The following is an 8359-nucleotide window of genomic DNA, read 5'->3' as shown; positions in this document are numbered from 1 at the left end:
ATAAAAAAAAAAAATGATAAGAATAATAATGGCCTAAATATGATCAATATCAGTAGCGAAGATATTCTCCTCAGCCTCGAGACGGTTCGTGTCAACAGCGTCCGAAGGCAAAAGACTGGAGACGTCACATGACGCGGTGTACAACTCCCGCCCTCAACACTGCAAACAGGTAATGAGGCGCACTAACTCTTGCAAACAAAACACATAACGCTTGCAAAAAAAAAAAAAAAAATATACATAAACAGGCGTAAAGACAATGAAAACATAACTGAAAAAAAAACAAAGACAAACATCAACAAGGAACCCTAAAGTCAAAAGGGACTAAAATATATATATATATATATATATATATATATATATATATATATATATATATATATATATATATATATATATATATAAATACGAAAAATAAAAAGTCAGGCACGAGAAGTGCTGGGAGAGTGTGTGGAAGCGCTCCTGCAGGCAACACGGTAGTGGACCGCGGAATGAACCCATCAGCCATGATGTAAACGTGAAGAACACTGGAACGGGTCAAGTCCTGGTGGCTAACCTTCTCGAATACGTTAACTTTAAACCCTTAAGTACATACAACGACTTAACTAAGTTCCCGTACTCAAGGAGGTGAGTTGCTGCACTCAAGAGGCTAAGGACATCCAGAAGACATGACAATATATCAAACAAGACACGTTAAATATCATACATAGCTACACTTTTATATTAGGAGGGTGGCGAACGCGGGGTGGGAATAGCGTGAGTGACGCCAGCGCACAAGTTGAAAAGGCTATACGACAGTTCTGCACGCTGACGAGATGGGACCCCCCATCAACGTAGAACTCTCTCCCTGTACTGTAGAAATGTGTAATTACATAGACCAACACACACACACACACACACACACACACACACACACTACCCTCAATTCAAAATATTGTGTTAGGTCATTTATAACTTCAGGTATTACCATGTTCGATTATATGTAAGCAACACACACGGCAGGGAGGCATGTGTGATCATAAGATGTACGTGTTTATCATTTATGTACGGTGGAGTGGCTGATGCCGGCTCACACCAGGACACACACACACACACACACACACAGGATCTAAACGACAAGGATCGACCACAAAGATGGAGACGATATCAACCTTTTGTGCTAGACGGTACGACCCATGAGCCAAGACGGTACGACCCACGAGCAAGACGGTACGAGCCATGAGCAAGACGATACGAGCTATGAGCAAGACGGTACGAGCCCATGAGCAAGACGGTATGACCCATGAGCAAGACGGTACGAGCCATGAGCAAGACGGTACGACCCATGAGCAAGACGGTACGACCCATAAGCAAGACGGTACGAGCCATGAGCAAGACGGTATGACCCATGAGCAAGACGGTACGAGCCATGAGCAAGACCCATGAGCAAGACGGTACGACCCATGAGCAAGACGGTGCGACCCATGAGAAAGACGGTACGACCCATGAGCAAGACGGTACGACCCATGAGAAAGACGGTACGACCCATGAGAAAGACGGTACGACCCATGAGCAAGACGGTACGAGCCATGAGCAAGACAGCACAACCCCCCTAGGTATCTGACCTTACGGGTGAGGTCGAAGGCTCGGCCATCGTGCTCAAGGGTCGTGCTGTCGTGCTCAAGGGTCGTGCCGCCGGTGCTGAGGAGGTTAATATAATCATGCTGGTCTTCCAGACATGTTCAATTGCTGAACTTCTGTTCTAAATACTTTTTTTTTTTCAGTGCAATTGGCTCAACGCTCGCCAAGCATCACACAGGAGCTGGGGAAAAACTAATTATACAAAAAATGAATATTGTCCATCAGGTGTAAACAATGGACAAACAAAGGGAAGCACACTAGGAATTTATTATTTTTTCCTGGCTGCCTAAAATATAGGATGTTAAAGTTAATTTTATTCAGACAATTAGGGTTTAATTGCATTTTACCGATGCGAATAATGAGACAGTTTTTTAATGAGGCAATTAAGGTGTAATTACTCCATTAGCAATGTCACTACGGGTAAGGCGACGACCCTACGTGAGCGGAGGCGTCCCCCAAGGAACCAATAGCCTGTCTTGAGTCTGTCCAACTTTTCTTTCACCTTCAGTCAAGGCTGTCCCCCGTGTGTGAAGGAGGCCCTTATACCCGCCCTCCACGCCAGCCCTGGGTCATTATCATGATAAGTTCCAGTCGAATACGGGGCTACAATGTGAAGATTCGATGGAGGAAAAGATGGAAACATTTTCTATCAAAGTCTTTAATATTTCCCCCGGCAGACGTATGTGTGTATGACCATCCCAGCCTCACCAACACTGCCCTACCTTCAGAGGGTCATCACCTCCCATCCTCTTCCTGAGAATGATGGAAACACCCTCACATCCCCAACTGTACCATCCGTGACCACGACTGTACGACCCTTGGATAACGTGACGTGACCTTTGACCTGACCACGAACTTCAACATCTCACTCGCTTTCTTTTCTTCTTTTTTTTAATCATCATTCCCAACCATACCTCACCCGCGACAACTGCCCCCTGTACCATACACTTACTTATTGGCCAAGGCACCAACCGTACCCTGAGGACGGTGGGGTGCGCACCCCTGAGAACAGTTCTGGTGCCCATGCTTGGGAGAATCGTTCTCCACTTCCCCTGTAGCGCTGGAGCCGCCATGATCATCACTTTCGTTTCCTTCTCCCGAAAAACGGTAGATCACCAACCGCTCTACAGCCAACTGGAGCAGGCCAGCCGCCGCGTAGTGTAGTGAATGGCAAAACATTTCCCGGTATCGCTCCTTGGGGAGGTGATGTCAGCCTGGGTTCGATCACCAGGCTTGGCATGGCTGCATTCAGCGTCACCAGCAGCACACAAGACGCTGGTGCCTCACCAAGGTACAGCCTCAACATCATATTCTTGTCCTTATTTCAAAAGATACGTCACGTCAAGTCTCCTTCACTATATAATGTTACAGCAGATCTCCTTCCCTTTATAAAGATACATCTCCATCTCTCCTTCCCTACATAAGGGTATATATTCATCTCTCCTTCACTATATAAGGATATCTCTTCATTATCTCCTTCCTAATAGAAGGATACGTCTCCGGTTCTCTATAAAAACTGTGACTGGTCACAATAAAAGTTTTCATTAATCACTTAATAATAATAATAATAATAATAATATAATAATAAAATATAAATGGGGAAGGGGAGGGGGAGACTGGGGGAGGAGAGGAAGCCAGCAGGGGCGCAGGGCGAGAGGGAGAAGGAGACCACGAGGTGAGAAGATGACACTGGAAGACCAATGACTCGAGGAGGCAAGTGATAAGAGAGAGAGAGAGAACAGTCAAAGGACGGTATATTACTACTCCTAGACCTATCGGAGATACACACACACACACACACAATATATATATATATCTATATATATATATATATATATATATATATATATATACATATATCATACAAACCTCCAACAGCCAGGATCGAACCTGGGACCCCTGTGCAAGAGGCAGGCATGCTAACCGCTAGGCTATGGGACTGTATAATAGGAATGCCTGCCTCTTGCACAGGCGTCCCAGGTTCGATCCTGGCTGTTGGAGGTTTGTATGTTCTATGAAGGTGCGCGTTCATATGCACTTTATTCGTATATATATATATATATATATATATATATATATATATATATATATATATATATATATATATATATTCTCAAAGCCGTCGGAGCGATGTTAGCGCCTCGCTAAGACCACCTACCAGAGAAGAATTTCAGGAAGTTTGACGAGAATGCAACAGGAGCAAACCAAGGCCGAGGCCGAAGAACCAGAGTCTCAACCAGGAGTCGAAATCCCCAGTGGGATGTCTCACTCCCGTCCTTCCCGACTCTGTGCTGAGGATCAGGAAGAGTGCCAGTTAACTCCAACATGGATGACAATCCACCACGTCTGTTACTATCTGCTGAGTTCGAGGCGTAACGCAAGCTCTTGATATTTTTTTCTCACTTGTTTGTTGTTCCCCGCATTAGCGAGTTAGCCCCAAGAACAGACGGAAAGGAGGCATCACTCGCCCTCATCCATTCTCCAGCTGTCATGTGTAATGCACCGCATCTATAACCAGGACCCACAGACCTTTCCGTAGCGTCCCCTGGCTGCTTCATATAACCAAGTTCAGTCTACTGACAACACGTCGCCCCATGTGTGCTACGTCACTCCAATTCACTCTATCCCGCGCATGCCTCTAACCCTCCTGCAAGTTCGGGCTCCGATCACTCAAAATATTTTTCACTCCATCCTTCTATCCCCAATTTGGTCCTCCCCTTCTCCTTCCCTCCACTTCTGTCACATATATCCTCTCTGTCAAGTTCTCCTCACTCATGCTTTCCATGGGTCCAACCCATTTCAGCTCTCTCGACCACACTCTTTTACGTGGCACATCTCTCGCTTACCCTTTTATTCCTTACTCGAGCAAACCACCTCACACGACCTATTGTCCTCAACCATTAAATTTCTAATCCATTCATCTTTCTCAGCACATTCTTATAGACAGCCTATGCCTCGTGCTCATACAACAACGATGGAACTATCAAACCATCAAACACACCCATTTTCGCTCTTCCTAATAACGACTTCTTTTTCCACGCATTCTTAATGCCCCCTCACCCACCCATGACTCAACTTCGGCTTCCATTGTTCCACTCGCTGCCCATGTCCATTCGCAGGTACCTAAAACACTACACTTCCTCCAGAATTTCTCCATTTAAATTCAAGCCCCAAATAACCTGTACCTCTGTCCAGCTGACCCTAATAAGAAGTCCCCAGTCTTCCGAAGGTATATAAATAAGGCACTAAAAAACAAGCTTCCAGAAAATCTCCCGACATGCGTTACAAATCTACACGACACACCAGTCTTCTACACTTCAAACTAACCCTTCCTTCCCCTGTCCGTGGCACCGCTCCTTGATCAGAAAACGGCTGCACTGAAAGCTATCCAAAGAGGACTCCCACAGGACTACTTAAAGATACACCTCCAACCCTAAAAGACTCCTACATACGACTATCTCTGACGAGACTCAAACCAATGAGATACCAGCCTGACAAGACGGCACAAGTTACCCTTTACGTGACTATGCTCAAAGACATCGCCAGGTGACGTACCACCTCCCCCCACTTCCGTTTGGAGCGACGGTGAGGGACTGCAGCGCGGGAAGACACCAGAGAACACTTGCCCACAAGGAGTCTGCACAGTTTTATCGCCGCCTCCTCCTCTGCCGGCGTTATTGTGGCCACAGGCAAAATACTCTCCCCGGGGCCTGATGATGACTTGTCAAGTGTTGGGCCGGAAGAAGTGGCTCATTGTTCCTCTCCACGACTCTCCCACCTCTCCCAGACACCCTTCCCTCCCCCATCGCCCCCCACAGTGCCACCTCCCTCCTCTTCCTCCCGCCTGTATCAGACGTTAACCAGTCTGGAGGTAAACTAGGACTACCTCATCTGAGAGATCGATGGAAAGGCGCTACATCGAAGCAGAGTACACATGAATGGGTTACTGGGTTACGGGAGAAGCTTATATGAACAAAGGAATATATATAATATATATAAATATATATAAATATATTATCCCTGGGGATACGGGATTAAGAATGCTTCCCACATATTCCCTGCGTGTCGTAGAAGGCGACTAAAAGGGGAGGGAGCGGGGGGCTGGAAATCCTCCCCTCTCGTTTTTTTTTTTAATTTTCCAAAAGAAGGAACAGAGGGGGCCAGGTGAGGATATTCCAAAAAAGGCCCAGTCCTCTGTTCTTAACGCTACCTCGCTAACGCGGGAAATGGCGAAGTTTAAAAGAGAGAAAGAAAAGAATATAAATATATGTATCATCTATTTATTCATTTATCATTTCTTCATTTACTTATCTATATGCAGATAACCACGAGGAAAATGAAACACGATAAGTTCCTAAGTGCACCTTCGTGTGTACAGTTCTGTTCCACGACTCCTGTTAAAGCGAGAGTCGTGTAAGTGAGCTCCAGACTGATGGTAAAAATTAAATGTGGATCGCGTGAGATGGGTGATTATTAGCGCTATGCACCTGGCCATGAAAAGATGAGAGGCAAGTGTTTTAGGACCAGCTGAGTGAATGTTTGGAGCTTTGATACCAGAGACCTGGTATTAGCGGTGGGTGATTCAAATGCGAGTTGAGTAATGGGGCAGTTGAGGGTATAATTAGGAGGCATGGGGTATTCAGTAGAGTGGAAAAGGTCAACAGCTTATGGCGTTGTGCTAAGAAAGGGCTGGTAATTGGAAACACCTGGTATAAAAAGAGGGACATCCACAAGTATACGTATGTGAGTGAGATGGTCAGCGGGGATCAATGGATTACATACAAATCGATAGACGAGAAAAAGACGCACTTCTGGATGTGTATGTGCTGACTGATGGGAGGTCTGGTCGTTACCGTGAGGAAGCGAGGGTGAAAATTTGTGGTTTTCGGAAAAGAGGAAGCGTTATGGGTGAGAGTGGTGAAAGTAAGTGAGCTTCAAAATAAAGACGAGACGAAATACCAGGAGAGATTGGGCGTAGAATAGCAAAAGGAAAGAGTAAACGAAGTTAAGGGGGTTGGTGAGTAATAGGAAACCTTTAGCAAAGCAGTGTTGGCACGTGCGAGAATAGCTTACGATATGGGCAAGTTAAAGTGCAGTGAGTGATAGGATGACAAGGTGAAGATGACAGTGAAAAAGAGATATGGGCGGTACTCAAATGGAAAGAATGCAAATAACTGAATGATTTTATATATATATATATATATATATATATATATATATATATATATATATATATATATATATATGAGTGGTGAATGAGAGGGTGAAGGCATGTACAGAGCATGATACTGGAGAAACAATGTGGTTTCTGAAGTGAAAGAGGATGTGTGGATCAGGTGTTTTCTTTGAAGAATGTGCGAGAAATACTTCCAGAAATAAGTTTTGCATTTGACATTTATGGACCTAGAGAAAGTATATGATTGGGTAGACAGAGATGCCTCGTGGAAGGTCATGTCAGGGAACTTGTTAAAAAAAAAAAAGTCTCCAACAATTCCCTTTTCCTTCGTGGAGCGTAGGATAGATGCTCGAGCCTCACAGAGGAGGATAGAGCTGTATATAATCAGGCAATCATTTACTTTCCGTGTGCCATATCATTTATGGGTTTACTGGCTCTTCCTCTGGTATAGAAACGTATAAATTCGAGTCGGGAGTTTTGAAGAAAATGTCACGAAATATGGAAAGGCTGTCGTCTGTGATTTGTTGTACTAGATAAATTTGATTATTCGACCGATTACTATTTTCATCAATATGTTAAAGTTGTTAGTAAACTGGCGCAAAATAATCTGAAAGTAATGATGATAAAAACACACACACACAATTTGCTAATAGGCATAGAATGCATCTGCAGGAAACCCTATAGGTCAAGTTAGGCAACGTTGTTTATATTAGGTTTTTATATACATATGTCCGAATATTGGTATATTGAATCCTATATTTTCGAAAACAGGAGTAACAGCTTACCATGCGCCTTTGTCTTCAATTCCCGTCAAAAGATTTAAAGTTTATCAGTAAATAAAACGTTTGTTCTCAGGAAAATTTCGATAAATACGGAAATACTACGGTTTCGTATGGAAAATTATGCTACCTTCTCGTTCTGTTTGTGGTCCCCGCAACAGGAACTGTGACCTGCCAAACATTACAATAACCCCCTAAATTACCATTTATCTTCCGCAAACGCCTGTCATTGGCTCGAGGACTTAAACACATAATCAAATCGTCAAACGTAATGTTTACTGTGAAAAAACATACAGATAAGAAACAATGTAAAGAATTTACAGCAGAGGAACGTTCACAGTTCTCTGAAATGCTTGATAATTAACCTAGACACAAGTTACAGTAGACCATCATGCAGACCAGCAACCCAAAAGTACACAAAATGTTTTCGTCTTCCATGGACGCCACTCGCCATCACCCGAACCAATACCGCACCGAACCTTACCTTTAAACGCTGCTTGTGAACGAGCCATGATCCTGTACTTTGTATCACTATCACAACGAAAAATTAATATGTTAACTGATAATTGTTCTCACTTTTTTCTATGTCTAGTTACACACGCTTACGTTACACCACAGAGAGTAGTATTCACACCCGATTTAACTGTCAACAAAACACAGGGTCAGTGTAATACTATGGTTCTCCCGCGTGATCACAGTGTTTTGAAAAGTTTGTTTTAAAATTTAATTACGTTGTGATCTCATTCCACCGTATTAACATATTTTTTTTCGAATCAGTAATATTTGT

Source organism: Panulirus ornatus, chromosome 58 (assembly GCF_036320965.1).
Source record: "Panulirus ornatus isolate Po-2019 chromosome 58, ASM3632096v1, whole genome shotgun sequence".
NCBI lineage: Eukaryota > Metazoa > Arthropoda > Malacostraca > Decapoda > Palinuridae > Panulirus > Panulirus ornatus.
The sequence above is the reverse complement of the archived record's forward strand: the minus strand, read 5'-3'. Positions refer to the sequence as shown.